This window comes from Chrysochloris asiatica, unplaced genomic scaffold (genome assembly GCF_000296735.1).
Source record: "Chrysochloris asiatica unplaced genomic scaffold, ChrAsi1.0 scaffold00005, whole genome shotgun sequence".
Lineage (NCBI taxonomy): Eukaryota > Metazoa > Chordata > Mammalia > Afrosoricida > Chrysochloridae > Chrysochloris > Chrysochloris asiatica.
In genome coordinates, this window is record NW_006408523.1 from 11,275,961 (window position 1) to 11,294,642 (window position 18,682).

General features: G+C 39.0%; 1 protein-coding gene across 1 annotated transcript in view; it reads right to left on the reverse strand.

Moving 5' to 3' along the window:
* The window catches only part of ZMYM2 (zinc finger, MYM-type 2), a 145,112-nt gene extending 127,303 nt beyond the window's left edge, over positions 1-17,809 (reverse strand). Inside the window, exon 1 of the mRNA XM_006831970.1 lies at positions 17,746-17,809. The gene's annotated coding sequence lies outside the window, so the exon portion shown is untranslated. The remainder of the gene's footprint in view (positions 1-17,745) is intronic.
* Between the last annotated feature and the right edge of the window lie 873 nt (positions 17,810-18,682).

The window sequence follows — 18,682 nt, forward strand, 5'->3', positions numbered from 1 at the left end:
AGGGGCTGTGTGCTGACAACCAGGGGGCAGGCTTGTAGGGTATACCCTTTGGTTGGTTGATGTGATGCATGGAGGGGATTGTAACCATGGCAATGAAACGATATACAATAGGATGAATGTAAAAATAAATAAATAAATAAGAGGGATCCTAGATCCAGAGGGTGTAGAGGAACATACCGTCTCCACTGAGTAGTATCCAACCTGTCTGGACAGGGCTAATGAAAGGAGATGGAGATAGGTCCCATGTGGTACAATGGTGAATAATCGTTATCAGGACTGACTGCAAGGAATGGAAATGTAAAGGTGGACGTTTTGTAGCAAAAGGCGGGGAGTGACTGACTATGCAGTCTAGAAGCCCAGGTCCCTGGGACGATTAAGGGAGAAGAGCAGAGAGCAGGACCCTACCTAGAGAAGCAGTGATGCCAGAGATGGAGGCAGAGACAATGATGTGGAGAGATGAAGCGGCTGGGGACCCTAGTCCCAGAGAGGGAGAGGGACTGTGTGCTGATGACCGGGGGCAGGCTTGCAGGGAATACTCTTTGGTTGGTTGATGATGCATGTAATCATGGCAATTAAATAATACACCAGAGGATGAATGTAAAGCTTATGTTCTCCCATGTAAACTATCACGTAATTCACAATAAAACATTAGAAAAGAGAAGAGCCAGGAGTGGAGTGCATCTTTTTAGACATGCAGTCTGATCCTCCTGCACTGTGAAGTTCCCAAATCCAGGGGAAGATTGATGGCAAAACACATGGAGATCTCCAAATAATACACGACCTACAAATGCTAAAAGGAGTCAAGGACTTTTCTCCAGAGCAAGTACTCTGAATTCTACCTTCTAATTTCCCAAACTGTAAGAGAATAAACATGTTTGTTAAAGCCACCCACTTGTAGCATTTGTTATAGTTGTTGTTGTTATTGTTAAGTGCCATCGAGTTGGTCCAACCACTGTATAGGGTTGCTGAGGTGCAGCTGGTAAGCGTGAACCACCGAGCTTGCAGTTCAAACCGACTGTGCAGTCCAGTGCACAAGATAACTAAGACAATCTATAAAGGACTGAGGGTCCTGGGAATTAAATCATGTTAATTTAATACAGTCCTGGTGTGGTGCTATAGGATAAGCACTCAAATGCAAGGTCTGTTTGAATCACACACAGTTGGTGGTTCAAACCAACCAGTTGCTTCTTGAAAACCCTATACAGGGTTCCTATGAGTTGATGGCACTTACCAACAACAATAAATTTAATGCAGTCTTTTGCATATTATAAACTTGAAGAAAATTGGTGCCCCTGAACCATTTTTCATGATTAAGAAATAAAGAGACATTGTTGTTATTGTTGGGTGCCATCGAATCAGTACTGACTCATAGTCACCCTATGCACAACAGAATGAAACACTGCCCAGATGTCATTGTTGTCAGTTGCCATCAAGTCAATTCTGACTCATAGTGACCCTGCATAGGGTTTCCAAGGAGTGGCTGGTGAGGCTGAACCGCTGACCCTGTGGTTCAAACTGACCTTGCAGTCCAGCACATTAACCCCACAGTGCCACACCAGGATGTTAGAAGTAGCCAAATCAGGACTGTTAGGTGGAAACCTAATGTATTTCCCATAGAAACGCAAAAAATTGCCCTTATTTGGTGAAAGGAATAAGCAATAGTACTGTCATGGTGGAGAACTCTGAGGAAGCTTTCTTGAATGTTTTTCTTGTAAAATTCTGGCTTTCTCAAATACTCAAAATAAGCAGTTTTTACCATTCTCGGCCCTCTAGAAAGTCAACAGCAAAATCCTCTGAGCATTGCAAAACCTGTTGTCCTGACCTTTACTGTAGCTAGACCACTTCCACCTCTTGCTAGCCACTATATTTTGACTGTGTTTAATCTTTAGGATCATAGCAGTAAAGCCATAGTTCATCATCTGTTACAATTCTTCCAAGAAATGTTTCATGATCCTGATTCACGCTTGTTTAAAATGTCCATTGAAAGCTCTGTTGTCTGTAACTGGTCTGGGTACAACAATTTTAGCACATAGGAGGGGAATTTTTGCTCCGCTTTTAATTTTCAGTTTGAATTGTGTAAACTGAAATGACTGAGAGGCCTGCGGTTGTCACTCTTCTTCAATTAGGGCATGAATAAGATTCTTTCCTTGAAAACTGATATGGGCATCAATTCACCTTAGTATTGTACCTTTTAAAATGAATTATTTTAAATGTAAACATGAAATTTCTTTGGGGCATTATCTCCATAAACTTTCTGAAAAGCATTAATAATTTCAACTGTTTTCCATGCAAGATTCAAATAAATTTGATGTTTGTTCTTGCTTCAATCGTAGCAGAATTTGTGCTACTCTCATAAAAGTTTTGAAATCCATGTACAGTTATTTCATAATATACATTTTCATAACTTTTAGAAGACTCTTTGTACATGCTCGTTCTCTGCCTGAAAGGTTCTTTTCCATACTTATCTTTTTTCATTGCTGTTGTTGTGAAGTGCTGTCGAGTTGGTTCTGACCCATAGTGACCCTGTAGAGGGTTTATGAGGAGCAGCTGGTAAGCTTAAACCACCAACCTTGCAGTTCAAAAGGCTTTGCAGTCTGGCGCACTTTTTTTTCACTAGGTACCATTAAGTCAGTCCTGACTCATAGTGACCCTATGTACAAACAGAATGAAACATTCTTCCTGCATCATCCTCACAATTATTTGAGCCCACTATCAAGGTTACTGTCAATTCATCTCATTTAGGATCTCCCTCTTTTTCGCCAACCCTCTATTTCACCAAGCATAATGTCCTTCTTCAGAGACTAATTCCTCCTGACAACAGGTACAAATTATATGAGATGAAGTTTCGCCTCCTCACTTCTAAAGAAAACACTGACAATACTTCTTCCAAGACAAATATATTCATTTCTCCTGGCAGTCCATAGTATATTCAATATTCTTTGCCAACACTATGATTCAAATGTATAATTATTCTTTGTTCTTCCTTATTCATTGTCCAGTTTTCGCAGGCATATTAACCTACTGAAAATATCATGACTTGGACCAGGTGTTTGTTAGTCCTCAAAGTGACATCTCTGCTTTTAAGTGCCTCAAGGTGGCATATTGCTGTTTAACTTTAAAGTCTTTTGAGCAGATTTGCCCAATGCAATAAGCTGTTTGATTTCTTGACTGCTGCTTTCATAGGCATTTCATAAAATGAAATCCTTGACAATTTCTATCTTGTCTTTATTTACCATGATGTTGCTTATTAGTTCACTTGTGAGGACTTTTGTTTTATGTTAAGGTGTAGTCCATACTGAATGCTGTAGTCTTTGATCTTCATCAGTAAGTGCTTCAAGGTCACTTTGCTTCCAGCAAGAAAGGTTGTATCACCTGCATATCACAGGTTGTTAATGAGCCTTCCTCCAAACCTGATGCCATATTCATCGTAAGTTCAGCTTCGTGGATATCTGCTTAGCATATAGCTTGAATAAGCATGGTGAAAGGATACAACCCTGACACACATCTTTGCTGATTTAAAATCATTCAGTATCCCCTTGTTCTGTTCAAACAAATGCCTCTTGGTCCATGTAGAGGTTCCACATGAGCACAGTTTAAGTGTTCTGGAATTCTCATTCTTCTCATTGTTATCCGTAAGTCACACAGTCAGATGCCTTTGCACAGTCAATAAAACACACATACACATCTTTTTGGTATTGTCTTTTAGCCAAGATCCATCTGACATCAGCAATAATACCCCATGCTTTACATCCTCTTCTGAATCCAGCTTGAATTCTTTCTAGTCTACTTAAATGTCTCTCTCTCAAGGATCTTGCCCCATCAAACACTCTTACTGACTTGTTCCCTATGTAAATTAGGTCCCATTACACTCTCACATAATTATACACCATTCTCCTGGCTGCATTTACATAATCTATAATTTTGCTTGCTCATTTATTTTCATCTGTATTCCCCAACAGATATGTTCCATGAGGACTAGGACCTATGTTCTTATTATCTACCACTATATCTCCTGAATTTAACATAATTCCTGGTTTACTGTATGGTGGTGGTGGTGATGTGTTGTGGAGTCAGTTCTGACTCATACCGACCCGGTACAGGGTTTCCAAAACTGTAAATCTTTACGAGAGCACAAAGCCTCATTTTTCTACTGCAGAACAGCTGGTAGTTCTGCACTGCTGACCTTGAGGTTAGCAGCCCGATTCATAACCACCATGCTACCAGAGCTGCTGGTTTACTGTATAAGCAATAAATATTTTTTACTGATAAAGGGCAATGTGAATAAGCTATCTGAAGTTCCCCCACCTTGCAAGTTTCAGTTCTATCCCTGTTCCTAGTGTGCCTTGCTTTTCAGGGTACCACATGTCTGCCTTTGACAGAAAACTCTGTAGTGGAAAATAATTTAGGTTTCCCTTCTATGACAGGATCCCACTTTACATAAGTTACTATACTTCTAGTCAAAAGTTCTTATCATAACTACTCTGGTAGCGTAGTGGTTACGAGTCAGGCTGCAAACCACAAGGTCAGCAGTCTAAAACTAGCAGCCGTTCCATGGGAGAAAGATGAGGATTTCTGCTCCTATAAAGATTTACAGCCTCGGAAACTCTATGAGTTTGGTTACTATGAGTCGGAACCAACTCCACGGCACACCACCACAACCACCATTACTAGTCAGTGTGGGAGTGGGAGGTCCTGGGTGGCACAAACAGTTAAGCAGTTAACTACTTAACTGAAAAGTTAGCAGTTAGTATCCACTAAGGATCACAATCACTGAAAACACTAGAGTACAGTTATACTCTGAAATACATGAGTTGGAATTTACTTGATGGCAACTGGTGTGGATTTTTACATTTAATCTACATAGTTAGTAACAGGACCCGATATCTCAGTCTCTAATAAAAGACTGTATCCTACTTCTTTTATTATACAATAAAAAACAATAAATCCATATTTCGTATGCCAAAGATAATTTTAAAACTATGATAACTAATCTCAACTACATTTTAATTTTGAGACAAATCTTCAAAATATTCTTTTAATCTTATGACCATTTTCTATTATAAATCTGTGATCCTGGTATAATGACTGTTTTTCTTAAAAACTGTTCTTTCTAATATGCATCTGTAATTATTTCTGTACACTGCCTATTACACTACTTCTTCACAGTTTGTATTTATCTATCTGCATGACAGTCTCCCCAAAATGTGAAAAACTACCTTAAAAAAAAAATTAATAGCACATAGATACTTCCTAGCTTATTTCTTCTTTTCAAAGGTCTTAAAGTCCAGGCTTAGATTGAATTTTATTTCGCATGCCAACAGGAATCACAGCCACGCCTCAGAAACCCTATACAGGATCGCTATGGGTCGGAACCGACTTGATGGCCCTTAACAACAACAACAACAACAGGAATATACAGAGTTTTGCAGAGTTATGTGATCAGATGATGCTTTAGGAAAAATTAATCTGACTATAAAATGGTGTAAGAAATATAAAGAAACTGTCTTGTAAGTAAAACTCCCTAGTTTTCTAATACAATGGACTAAGACAACAATACAAAGAAAAGCATAAGAAAATTAAGGACAATTTAGGAAAGAAATAAAGACACTTAAAAATTTCAACAAGGAATGTTGATGGTACAATGGTTAAGTAATTATCCAAAAGACAGCAGTTCTAACCCAGCAGTCACTCTACAGGAACAAAAGCCTTGACAAGATGCTGCCATAAAGATCTGCAGTCTAAGAAATCCTAGACAGGGTAGCTTGAAGTCCTCTGATCATAGTACCTTGTGAAATAAGATGGCCACAGACGTGTGGATTTCTTTCAGAACTCTCATTTCTATTCCACTGGTCTGTTGTGTTTATTGCTATACCAGTACCAGGCTGTTTTAATTACTGTGGCTTTGTAGACTATTTTGAAATTAGGAAGTGTGAGTCCTATTTTATTCTTCTTCAAGACTGCTTTAGCTATTTGGGGATTGCAATACTGTAGGAAAACACTCAATAAACAGTGCTGGGAAAATTAGACTTCCACGTGCATAAGAATGAATCAGAATACATGTCTCAAACAATACACATAAAACAATTAAAAATGAATTTTAAAAACCTACAAAACTAAAACCTTAAAATTCTCAACAAAGGTAACTCATTGGTAAAATCTGCAGAGCCTAGTTTCTAACAATGAGTAATCAGATACGACAACAAAAGTGCAAGCTACAAAAAAACAAAATATTTAAATGAGCCCTCATAAAAATTCAATGTATTTGTTCATAAAGGACTTTATCCAAAAAAAATGAAAACAACTACAGATGGGGAAAAACTTGGGGGAACCATATATCCAACAAGGATCTGTTGCTGTTGTTAAGTGTCATCAAGTCAGTTCCAACTCATAAAGACCCTGTATAGGGTTTCTAAGGAGTAGTTGGTGAGTTTAAACTGCTCACCTTGTGGTTCAAAGTCAAGTGCTGATGCTACAGCGCCACACCATAAGTCTGACAAAGATCTAATACACAAAGTATATAAAATAGTTCTACGACTTAACAAAAAGAAAACCAACCCAATCAAATTAATGGGCAAAATACTTGAACAGCTATTTCCCTAAAGAGGACATTCAAACACCAAGTATATGAAAAGATGCTCAGTATCAGTCATTATGGAGATGGCAAATGCCAGCAAGATGGTGCAGAATCTGGAAGCCTCACCCATTGTTGGTAGAAACATAAAATAGTATTCCAACTAAGGGAAACAAGTTAGTAATACCTCAAAAAGCTGTACATAAAGCTACCATATGACCCAGCAACCCCAATCCTAGGTAGATGAAGTAAAAACAGGAATGCAAACAGAAATCTGTACATCAATGATCAGAATAGCACTTCCCAAAATAGTCAAAAGATGAAAAGAATCTCAGTGCCCAAAACACAGATGAATGGATACACCCAGCCACAAAAAGTAATGAAGTCCTGATTCATGCCACAACATGATGAATCTTAAAAAGATGCTGATCAAAATAAAGTCAGTCAAAAGAGAAAAAACACTGTAGTGACCCCACTTACATGAAATGAGCAGATATACTAAAACCAGAGATTATCTGTGGTTACAGGGCAAGGGGGTGGGGGGAGGGGTATGGAAAGAAAGGTAATGGAGTATTGCTCAGGAGGCGCTGAGTTGGTCTTAGTGGTGATAGAATAATTTGGTAAAAGAATAGTAAGCCATTTGCACAACTTTAAAAATGTAATCAAGGATTACAATCACTGAGATGAAACAAAGCATATGATTTGTTGAATGTTAAACTGATCACTCAGTATATATAAACCTTCACTCAATTTACAACAAAAGTTAAAACAAAAAATAAAAAGAATGTCATCAATGTTACTAATCTATGCATGTTTAAATTGTTGGGGGGCTACTATTGGCCAGTCACATCCCTTAATACAAGAGGGCTTCAAAAAGTCTAATTAAATTAAATTTTTTAAATTATGGAATTTTTCCACAAACTTTCTGAAGCCCCCTCATATTTGGGTGGAATGCTGTGGCTCTGTAGGATAATCAATGGACTGCAAATTACAAGGTAAACTGTTTGATTCTATCAGCTGGTCCAAGGGAGACAGGATGAAGCTTTCTGCTCCCGCTAAGATTCTCAAAAACCCTATACAACAGTGTCACTATGAGTAGGAACAGACTCAATGGCACTTAATAACAACATTATTTTTAATCCTCATCTCACAACAGTCTCTGCAAAGCAGGCATTACTATATTCGTCTGACAACTCAGTAAATGTAGTCTCAGGGGTAAGTGATTTTCCTAAGATCACAACACTAGTAAATGGTAGAGCAAAATGTCTGATTAACTTTCACTGATGAGCAATTTATATAATTCATTATTAAGTTTTAACAAATTTATACACCTGTGCAGCTATCGCTTCAATCCAGTTTTAGAACACTTTTATCACCTCAAACATTCTTTTGCAGACAGGGCAGATTTTGAACCCCAACCTGTGTTACTCCAAATTCATGCCACGCTGCAAATCTTCTAGCAATATTCAGGTGAGAAAAATGTTTAAGTAGAAACAACTGCATAATTAACTTGTAACCTTTCCAACATTTTGTTGTCTCCACTAGTCCCCTTACTCAATATACAAGGTTAAGTTCAAAAATATTGCTACTAGAGTTCCATGGAGTTCTGGTGTGGCGCTGCTGGAAAATGAGCTGGACTGCAAGGTCAGTTTGAACTACAAAGTCAAACATACCAGTTCAAACATACCAGCTGTTCCTCGGAAACCCTATATAGGGTTGCTGTGAGTCAGAACCAACTCACCGGTATGTTCCAGTTCATACATGCACAAGTATATTCCTTCCATTCCCCCCTCCCAAAAAAACACGTTTAAACACGTTTCTGTAATCAATGGTTGCCTGCAGACAAGCTCACTCACTAATTGTTGTTGTTGGTAAGTGCCTTTGATTTGGTTCCGATCCATAGTGACCCTATAATACACTTGTCTTAATCTTATTAGGGGCTCTTCCAAAAAAGGATACTTACTAGACTCCTGGTATGGCACTGTAACAAAAGCACTGGACTGTGAACCACAAGGTTCGCAGTTCAAACCCACAAACTGCTCCCTGGAAACCCTCCCTATACAGGGTTGCCATGTGTCGGAAACAATTTGAGAGTACTTAACAAGTACAACTGTACCATAAAAAATATTTTTGAAATCAGAGCTAATATCAAATTTTTAACAAGAGTCAAATGAACATGTTTCCAAATGACTGAAGCTCTGCAACAAATTTATGGACATACTGCCCACATAAAACAGATTTTAGATGGATCAAGCATTTAAAGCAAGGTTGGGAAGACCACAAAGATTCAAGGCACAATGGTCAGCTAAAATGGTAATGGTGACTGAATGTGGGGACCCTAAAGAGTAATCTAAGGAGCTCAGGTAGCATAGTGGTTACAAATCAGGCTGCGAACTGCAAGGTCAGCAGGTCAAAACTACTAGCTGTTCTGTGGGAGAAACATGAGGCTTTCTGCTCCTGTACAGATTTACAGCCTCGGAAACCCTGTACAGGGTCACTATGAGTCGGAACCGACTCCACGGCACATAACAACAACAACATAGGATGTTATTAAGGAGTTCTGGTAGCATAGTGGTTACAAATTGGGCTGTGAACCGCAAGGTCAGCAGTTCAAAACTACCAGCTGTTCTGTGGGAGAAACATGAGGCTTTCTGCTCCTGTAAAGATTTACAGCCTCGGAAACCCTATACAGGGTCGCTATGAATCAGAACCCACTCTACGGCACATAGCAACAACAATAGGATGTTACTGGAGTCCTGGTGTGGCGCTGCGGGTTAATGCGCCAGACTGCAAAGCCGTTTGAACTGCAATTTCAGTGGTTCAAGCTCACCAGCTGCTCCTCGGAAACCCCATACAGATTTGCTATGGGTCGGAACCGACTCAATGGCACTTCACAACAACAGCATAGGATGTTATTACAGGTGCTACATGCCATTTTTTTTTAAAGGGACAAAATAGTTAGGAAAAAGACAAATTAACATAACTCCAAGAGGAAAATTAAATGCAAACAGCCTAATGAGATTGTTAAGGATGGCAAAGGTAATATATACATGGGAGAACACAGAAAATAGAAGTGAAGAGTTTTTTGTTATGGAAGACAAAGACTAATGATAATCAGATCAGAAGTGTTTCTTCAGTGAGCAATATAGAACTATGTATTTAAACATAATAAAATGACTGCATAGACAGAAATACTTATTTGGGTAAGCCACAGAACTATACACTATAATAAAGACAAAAAAAAGCAGAAACTGACACAGTACTCAGACTAATGAAGATGTGACAGTTAAAGCTTGCTTAACTTCTTTGAAATGAATTTATATAGCCAATTAAAACAAGAGCAAAATTTTTGTTCCGTAAAAAACAAACATTACAGAACCATGAATATAAGATAAGAGGGGCTTCCAAAAGTTTGTAGAAAAATTACATCCTCTTTTCATTCCATTTTTCCATGAACTTTTTAAGTCTCCTTGTATAAGTAACCACTTTGGGGCTACATATAATTGCAGTTGTTAAGTGCTGTCGAGTCAGTGCCAACCCATAGCGACCCTTTATAGGGTTTTCCAAGGAACAGTTCAAACCGACCCTGTGGTCGAGTGCTTATCCTACAGCACCACACTCAAACTCCTAAATATAATTAGAGTAAATTAAGTATGTCCAAGTTATAAGGGGTAAAAAAGGTCAAAGTACAAATTTATTTAAAAAAAGGATAAAGCAAATACTTCACTAATCTGAAACTTCACTTCTACTCAAAGCTTGTTTTAGTCCTAGAACTAGGAATAGAACTAGAAACATAATTAATCTGATAATCACTAGGTATAACCAAACCGGCAAATTCAAAATTAGGGTTTGAGAGAGTAACATCAACTATCTAAATGAGAGCTCTGCTGCGTATACTGTAGTTGTTAGTGCCATCAAGTTAGTTCCAACTCATAGCGACCTTGTGTAGGGTTTCTGAGGAGCAGCTGGTGGGTTTGAACCTTGCAATCTAGTGCATTATCCTTCAGCACCACCCCAGGATTCCTCTTCTGAGTATACAGTAGAAAAAACTGTTAACCCACTATTTTGTCCATTTTTTTTTTTTTTTATGACTGACATACAGTTGTTGTTATCACGTGCCATGGAGTCGGTTCCAACTCACAGCGACCCTGTACAGGGTTTTCGAGGCTGTAAATCTTTACAGGAGCAGAAAGCCTCATCTTTCTCCCACAGAACAGCTGGTAGTTTCAAACTGCTGACTCTAAGGTTCGCAGCCTGATTTGTAACCACTACGCTACCAGAGTTCCTTTGTGGTGTATATGCTGCCCTTTTAATCACACATGGTTGGTTTTAGTTGCAATATCCTATTTGCTGAATAAATTATTTCTAAATTACCCTGAATGCCTTGAAACATTCTCCATGTGTTCCAGCTCAACATTTTAAGAACCACATCTTCCTAAGCAAGAGACATCCCTCTTTGAATTGAATGATCATAAAATTGTTCCATTATTATCAGAGTCTTGGTGTGGTGCTGTAGCATAATCACTGGATTGCTAACCACAGGTCAGTAGTTCAAACCCACCAGTAACCCCTCAGAAACCCACAATGTCAGTATGAGTCACAACCAACTCAAGGGCACTTAACAGCAAGAATGCTATGAGAAAAAGTTCTTTTTTAATATTTTTAAGTAACAAAACAAAATATTTTAGTTTTAAATTCTCCTGAATTCAGACAAGAAATCTAGGAAATTAAGTCAAGTATATACATGGCATTTAACAACTGCATGACACTGTGTGAGAAAACACTGGCCCTCAAGTCAGTTTGAACCACAAAGTCAATGGTTCAAACTCACCAGCCACTCCTTGGAAACCCTATACAGAGTCGCTAAGAGTTGGAACCGACTTGACAACACTTAACGACATACGGAAAGTAAAAACAAAAACGAATAGTCATATTAATTCTTTCAAATTAAAGACCATGTACTTTTCTTACTACGTAATTTATTGCTATGATTTCCAAAGTATTGTAATAAAGTTAGGGAGCCCTGGTAGTGTTGTAGGATAAGCTCTGGACTCCCACAAGGTCTGGTAGCGTAGTGGTTACAAATCGGGCTGTGAACCTCAAGGTCAGCAGTTTGAAACTACCCGCTGTTCCGCGGGAGAAAGATGAGGCTTTCTGCTCCCGTAAAGATTTACAGCCTTGGAAACCCTGCACAGGGTCACTATGAGTAGGGGCCGACTCCACAGCACATAACAACAACAACAATCTGCTCCTGTAAAGACATTTCACTCTTGGTAAACCCTCTACAGGGTCACTATGAGTTAGAATCAACTCACACAATGGGGTTATAAAGCCAAAAGAAAAACAAATAGAACTAGGAACAAATGCCAATTGTGTTATCTAAAGTGATTTTGCGATCCTCTCTGCACATTACTTTTAAACTACAAATTCAATTTCCAGTGATTTACAAAATTTTACTCTGCTATTCCACAGAAGCACTTCAAGTGTTGTATAACACCTGATCCAAGAGAACCCTCATTCACTGTTGGTGGGAATGCAATAATGCACTGGACTGCATGGTCAGTGGTTCAAACTCACAAGCTGCTCCTCAGAAATCCTATGCAGGGTTCCTCACAATGAGTCAGAACCAACTCCATGGCACTTAACAACCAACAACTGTAGAAAACAGCTTGGTGACCGCTCAAAAAGGTGAATATGGAACTATCACACGACACAGCTATGATTCAGCAATCCCATCCTAGGTATATATGCCCAGAAATGAAAGCAGGCCCACTAACAAAGCTATGGTCATTACACCACTTTCACAATACTCAAAAGGGTGAACAACCTAAATGTCCAACAGCAGATGAATGGATAAACAAAACATGATATATACAGTGTGGAATATTATTCAACCTTAAAGAGAAATGAAGTCCTAATGCATACCACAACATGAATGAACCTTGAGAACATAGGCTGAGTAAAAGCAGTCAGTTGCAAAAAAGAAAAATATTGCACGATCTCATTTGTATGAAATCATCAAGTACATAGAAACCAATGATCTTGAGTTGTTATCAGGGGAAGAAGGGAAAAGATAGATTTTGCTTAGGGGGCACTGAGTTTATACTAAAGGCAGTGAAATAATTCGGAAAGAAATTGACAATGAATGCACAACATAAAGAACGTAATCAATGTCACTAAATTATACATGTCAAAATTGCTGAATTGGAAAAATGTTTTGTGGTGTATATTTTCACCACAATATAAAGCATTGTAAGGTAGTAATATTGCTATGAAAAAGTTAATATACTTTAAAATATGTAAAACACAAATGGTGTCTTGGTGTGGCTCAAGGTCAGTCTAAACCACAAGGCTGGTGATTCAAACTCAGCAGACATTCCTTGAAAATCCTACACAGGGTCGCTATGAGTTGGAACCTATTCGATGGCAATTAACAACAATAATACACACATGCTAAAATGTGTTACAGTTCCAATTTTAACACATGCGAGGTGGCCAATTTAACTTTTTACCAAATGTTGTGGTATTAGTCTCCACAATGACATTCTTCCCATTTATGCTTAACAAGAGAAACTAAGTTATAAAGGGACTTGTTCAGAAAACAGGTTGTATATATAAAAATTCTGTAATCACAACTATGTAAATCAGGTTTCTTGGTAGTATACAACCATGATAAAATGTAAAAATAAATGGTAATTATCACCAATAGCTCCATGGTACAAATTTATGGACTTACCAGCAATTTTTCTTAGTGACTTTATAAGTAAATAAATATAAATGTAAAACTATCTTTAATTCCAATCAAGCAATTTTAGAGGTCTTATGACCGAAATCTACATAAGAACTTTTGGATATGACAAGTTCAAAAATCCTATTCAATTCTAAACTCCCAATTATATGATCTGACATAAATATAATAAAATATACAAAGTAAAGCTTAAAATATGGAAAAATATCTCAAGTTAAAGAAATCTATATGCAATGCTCTATTTGTTTCCTAAGTTAAAATGCCTGCCTAACATAAAGGAGTCCTGGTGGCACTGCTGGTTAGGCATGGTACACTAGCTATAAGGTCAATTGTTCAAACACACCAGTCTCTGCATTGGAGAAAGATGAGCCTGATTACTCTAGAAAAGATTTACAGTCTCAGAAATCCTACATGGAATAATTAAGAGCTGAAGTCAACTCAATGGCAGTGGGTTTTGGCCCTACATAAAGTACTGTTTGAGAATCCAGTTGAAAAAATACTTGTATTAGGGTTTATATTCCTAAAAAAGCATATGCAAATTAAATATGCCTAAGTTTTATTATACAATAAATGCTATTATATATATATAATGTCTAAAAAGGAAAAAAGTATAAAATTTCAAATTCTACCACACTTATTAACTACTGAGACAGACATCCAGCATTTCGTTTGCATTCTTACCATCGTAATACCAGACCACCAGGTTAAAGTTAAACAAATTTCATACTTGCATTTTTTATCAAACTTAAGGTAAAAGTACAATAAAAAATTTAAGAACTGGAATATTGTTGGACAAGGATGGTCCATCATTAGACTGAAAAGTTTATGTGTCTACACCTGTGTGACACCTGAGTAATTCCATGTTGTCTGACCACCAGAAGGTACAAAAGTAAAACTCATGAGTTTATCTACATAGAGTAGAACATGGAAAACCAAAGAGTCACCACTTATCTATTCCACAACTGCTTTAAAGGACAGGTTGGTGGAAGGATATTTATTACTTGCAAAAATATATAAACATATACATACTATTTATAAACGTATAGTGTTACTAAGTGCCATCAAGTCAGTTTTGATTCAAGGTGACTGACCCTGTGTAAGTTTTCTGAGAAGCAGCTGGGGGTTTGATCTGCCAACCTGACAGCATACCAGTGTTTATCATACAAAGGTATACCAGGACCTATTAAATATATATTATTGTTGTTGTTGTTAAATGCTGTCAAGTTTGTTCCAACCCAGAACAACCCTGTATGTTGTTTCCAAGGTGCGGCTGGTGAGTTTGAACCACTGACCTTGCAGTCCAGAGCATTAACCCACAGTGCCATGCCGTGCACAAAAGAAAAGGGTGCAATAATAAAATATGCAAAGTATTAATTGTCACAATAATTGTAACTATATCTAAAAGCACCTAGTAAACATGTGTTCAAATAAAAGTATAACAAGCTATATTATAAACTTTAATAAAAAAATTGTCAGGTTAATCTTCATTCTGTTTTCTAGCACATTACAGCAATATTAATTCATTGCCAATGAATCTATTTCAACTCCTAGTGACTCTATAAAACAGAGTAGAAGTTTCCCACAGAATTTTCAAGGTTGTAGTCTTTGTGAGGAGATCTGGTGTGGTGCTGTCAGTTAATGCACTGGACTGCAAAGTCGATTTGAATTGCAATGTCAGCAGCTATTCAAGCTCACCAGTTGCTACTAGAAAACCCTATACAGGATCACTATGGGTCGGAATTGACTCAATGGCACTTAATTAACAATCTTTGTGAAAGCCAACTGTCCTATCTTCTGCAAAGCAGCTGGTAGGTTCAAGCACCTAACTTTTCAGTTAGCAATAGAGCACTTAAACATAGCCTCATATAAGCACTCTTAAAGCAACATTCGTGCTCTTAAGTAGTGAAATGATGTAATTCTGAGCTAAAATCATAAAGCAAAACAAGAACAACAGTTTGATATTAATTAACAGAACCACTGTTTTCATTAGTACACATGTACTGATACTACAGAAAAGTCCGGATTGCACATTTCTTATGAGTTTGAATTACTGAATCACAACTGACATTTCTCATCTCCAAATGTCAACATCACAACTATGAACAAACAAAAAACAAATTCTGATAAAAGTAAATCTTTGGTGAAAATGTGGTTATAACTCACTGGAGAGAAAGAGACGACCCTAGGACCATCAGAAGAAAAACACAAGTGGAATGTGGGACCCCAGAGATGGAGACAGAGATGATGACATGGAGAGAGGGAGCAGCTGAGGACTCTATAGACTCATGGAAAGAGAAAGGCAGCTGAGGACTCTATAGACTCATGGAAAGAGAAAGGCTGTATGCGGGCAGGCAGGAGGCAGGCTTGCAGAATGTGCCCTTTGGTTGTTTAAATGATTATATATTCCTAAGTGTTTTTGTGTACATCCAAAAAACAAAAAAAACACATAGAGGGAATAGAAGCAAATACTGTTGAATGATGATGCACGGAGGAGACTGTAATCATTGAAATGAAACAATAAGTGGAAAACCAATGTTCTCCCCTGTAAACTATCACTCAATTCACAACAAAAACTTAAAAAAAAACTCACTGGAGAAAAGGAGCTACATTCATTCAAGTACCAGTTACAGACTATAAATTGTACTCTAATATACTGAGAAAAAAATTTTCTATTTTCAGACAGGTCCTAAGTTTTGAAGCAGGCAGCAAGATATCTAATTGAATACCATGATTCTCTCATTTTTAAAAAAGTTTCAAATATTTGGTTATACATTGTCTTCTAGTAGTAAAAGAATCTAAGACGAAAAGATTCTAATCTTTTATTTTTCTCACTGTCTCAATTTCTGAACGTGTAAAAAAAATATATTCTGTACTTTCAAGTCATGTAGCATGGCTACTTAACTTCAGCTGTTTAAACAAATTGTTTTAAGTTCAAATTCTTGCTCTACCAAATACTATTGGATCAGTCTATTTCCTCCTACGAAGATTAGAGAGAAAAAGAGTGTGAACATCAATGGTTTTCAGGAAGATAATTACTTTATCCATGTCAAAAATTAATGTGGACAAGTGTTGATAATTTTAGAATGCAGAAATGGGAACATGGAGATTTAGTAAACTTCTCATTCATAAATTTAAGACTTTCCATAACAAACTTTTTTTGAAAAAAGCATGGAATTTTGTTGGCATACACTGAGCCACTCAATATATGTTATTACTTTACTGATTACTTGACAAGCTTAACGGAGGTGTCTGACAGTGTCCTACACTGTGTTTGTTATAAGCTGCCATTTTATATTATCCTTCATAATCAGTTGTTGTCATTAAGTACCATCGAGTCGGTTCCGACCCATAGTGACCCTGTATAGGGTTTCCAAGGAGCAGCTGGTGAGCTTGAACCACCAACCTTACAGTTCAAATGGCTTTGCAGTCTGGTGCATTAACCCACAGCACCACACCAGGACTCCTCATAATCAGTAGTCAGCAGCTATTTGTGATTGAATTTTTTTTGATCATTTAGGATTTAGTATTAAAACAAAGATAAACTTCCACATGTATAACCCTAAAGGCAGAGATGTACAAGTTACAATGATATTAACGCTCAATGGGCTCACAAAATACAATGTGTCTAGAGACACATTAGATAATTTGTAACTAGTTTCAAACTGAATGAAAAAAAATTTAATAGGTTACCTTTATCTTTGTCTAGCTCATTATAGGTCTGCCTTAAAACCAACAAACTACAAGCACTATATAATAATTCTCAGATAACATAGTTAAGAATGACACTTAAGTGACGACCAATCAGCCTATAAAAAGAACTAAAAGGTATTTGAGAAATAGACTTCATGTGCTTTTGTATAAAGCGAAGTAAAGACATGGACAGATCAAGCAACCCCTCAATCCTGAGTCAAAATTTGCTTCTTAGATGAGAAATAAAATTTAATGCTTCTATTTTTCGAATCCCTTCAATGAAACTTTCATTGTAAAAGGAGAATCAGACACAACTAAATCATTAAGTGGTTCTAGTTCTCTAATCCCTTAAATCAATGATCCATTGTAAAGGAAGAAAAAAAAAATGTTAATGGCTGGCATTTGAAATGAAATAATATCAATTCCCACTTTGGAACTCTAGAGGGCACCAGAAATATGCCCTCCTTCCCACCACCCCTCCTCCTCAGTAACGTGAGCAGCTGCAGGAGCCCGTCTTCTGGTTGCTGAGGTTGGTATTGCAGCAGGAGCAACGTCTGCAGTGGGTGAAACAGCAGCGCCCACTCCCAACTTCCTTACCAGCCCTTTCCCAGGCTTCGCCTGGGGGGCACTTGCCACCTTCGCCTCAAAGCAAAGGAGACGGGCACATCCCACTGCTGAACCCCTACGACATGACCATGTCCACCAAAGAGCAACTAGTTAAGGGCAATGGACTCACAAAGGGGCTGTTTTCCTCCTCACTTTCGACCAAAGATGCACCAAACAGGGTTGCGGGCGACTCGTGGTCCTGGAGAAGAGAAAAGATGAAAAAACGGGATCAAGAACAACCAAAGCCAACCAGGTGGGCGCACTGAGCCCTTTCCACCAGAAGGAGGCAGAGAAGGGGATAAGCAGTCCAAGTGCTTCGGCCCTTGTATTACTGCCCCCCGCCCCACAACACACTCGTGCGAAAAGTATACCGTGAAATACATATTTGGGTTCAAACACCACGTGAAAGGGAAACACCAGACAGGGGTTGCTGGAGGGCACCAAGCTTGCCCCTGGGGAGGGAAGGGGGGAAGGGCAAACCGGAGCCCCGACGCCAGGAAGGGCTTGTTATTCCCTCCGAAATCTGCCCACCCGGCGTCATCCCCATCACTCCAGGCACCGATTCCGAGGTGAGGGACGGTTCGCGACTCAGCAGGGCCGGTACCCCCATATTTGCCCCAAGCAGTTGCCCTGGGCCTGAGGTTGGCCCCCCCTGCAGTCAGAGACCGGCAGCGCTGCCTCCCCGTCCGCCATTAGAGACCCAGCCAAACAATACGTGAGGAGCAAGCGCCGCGCAGCCCCGCGCCGGGGAGCAGCCGGGCCAAGCGGGCACCCGACAGGGCAGACACGGCAGCCCTCGCCCCCCAAAACTTGGGGACCGCAGGCCACCGACGCGGCTGGGAGCGCAGCCCAGTGAGCGGGAGAGCGAACGGAGGCGCCCCTCCCCCGCCTCCCCCCGCAGGAAAGAAAGGAAAAATACCTCAGCGACCTCCCCACGGCCGCGGGCCACCCCCGCCCCGAGCGACCCCCCAAGCCGGCGCCCGCCTCACCCAACCCTCCCGGCCTCGGTCTCGCCACCCTTCGGGCCGCCAGAAGAAGCGCCAGTGACATGAGCGGAGCCCGGAGGA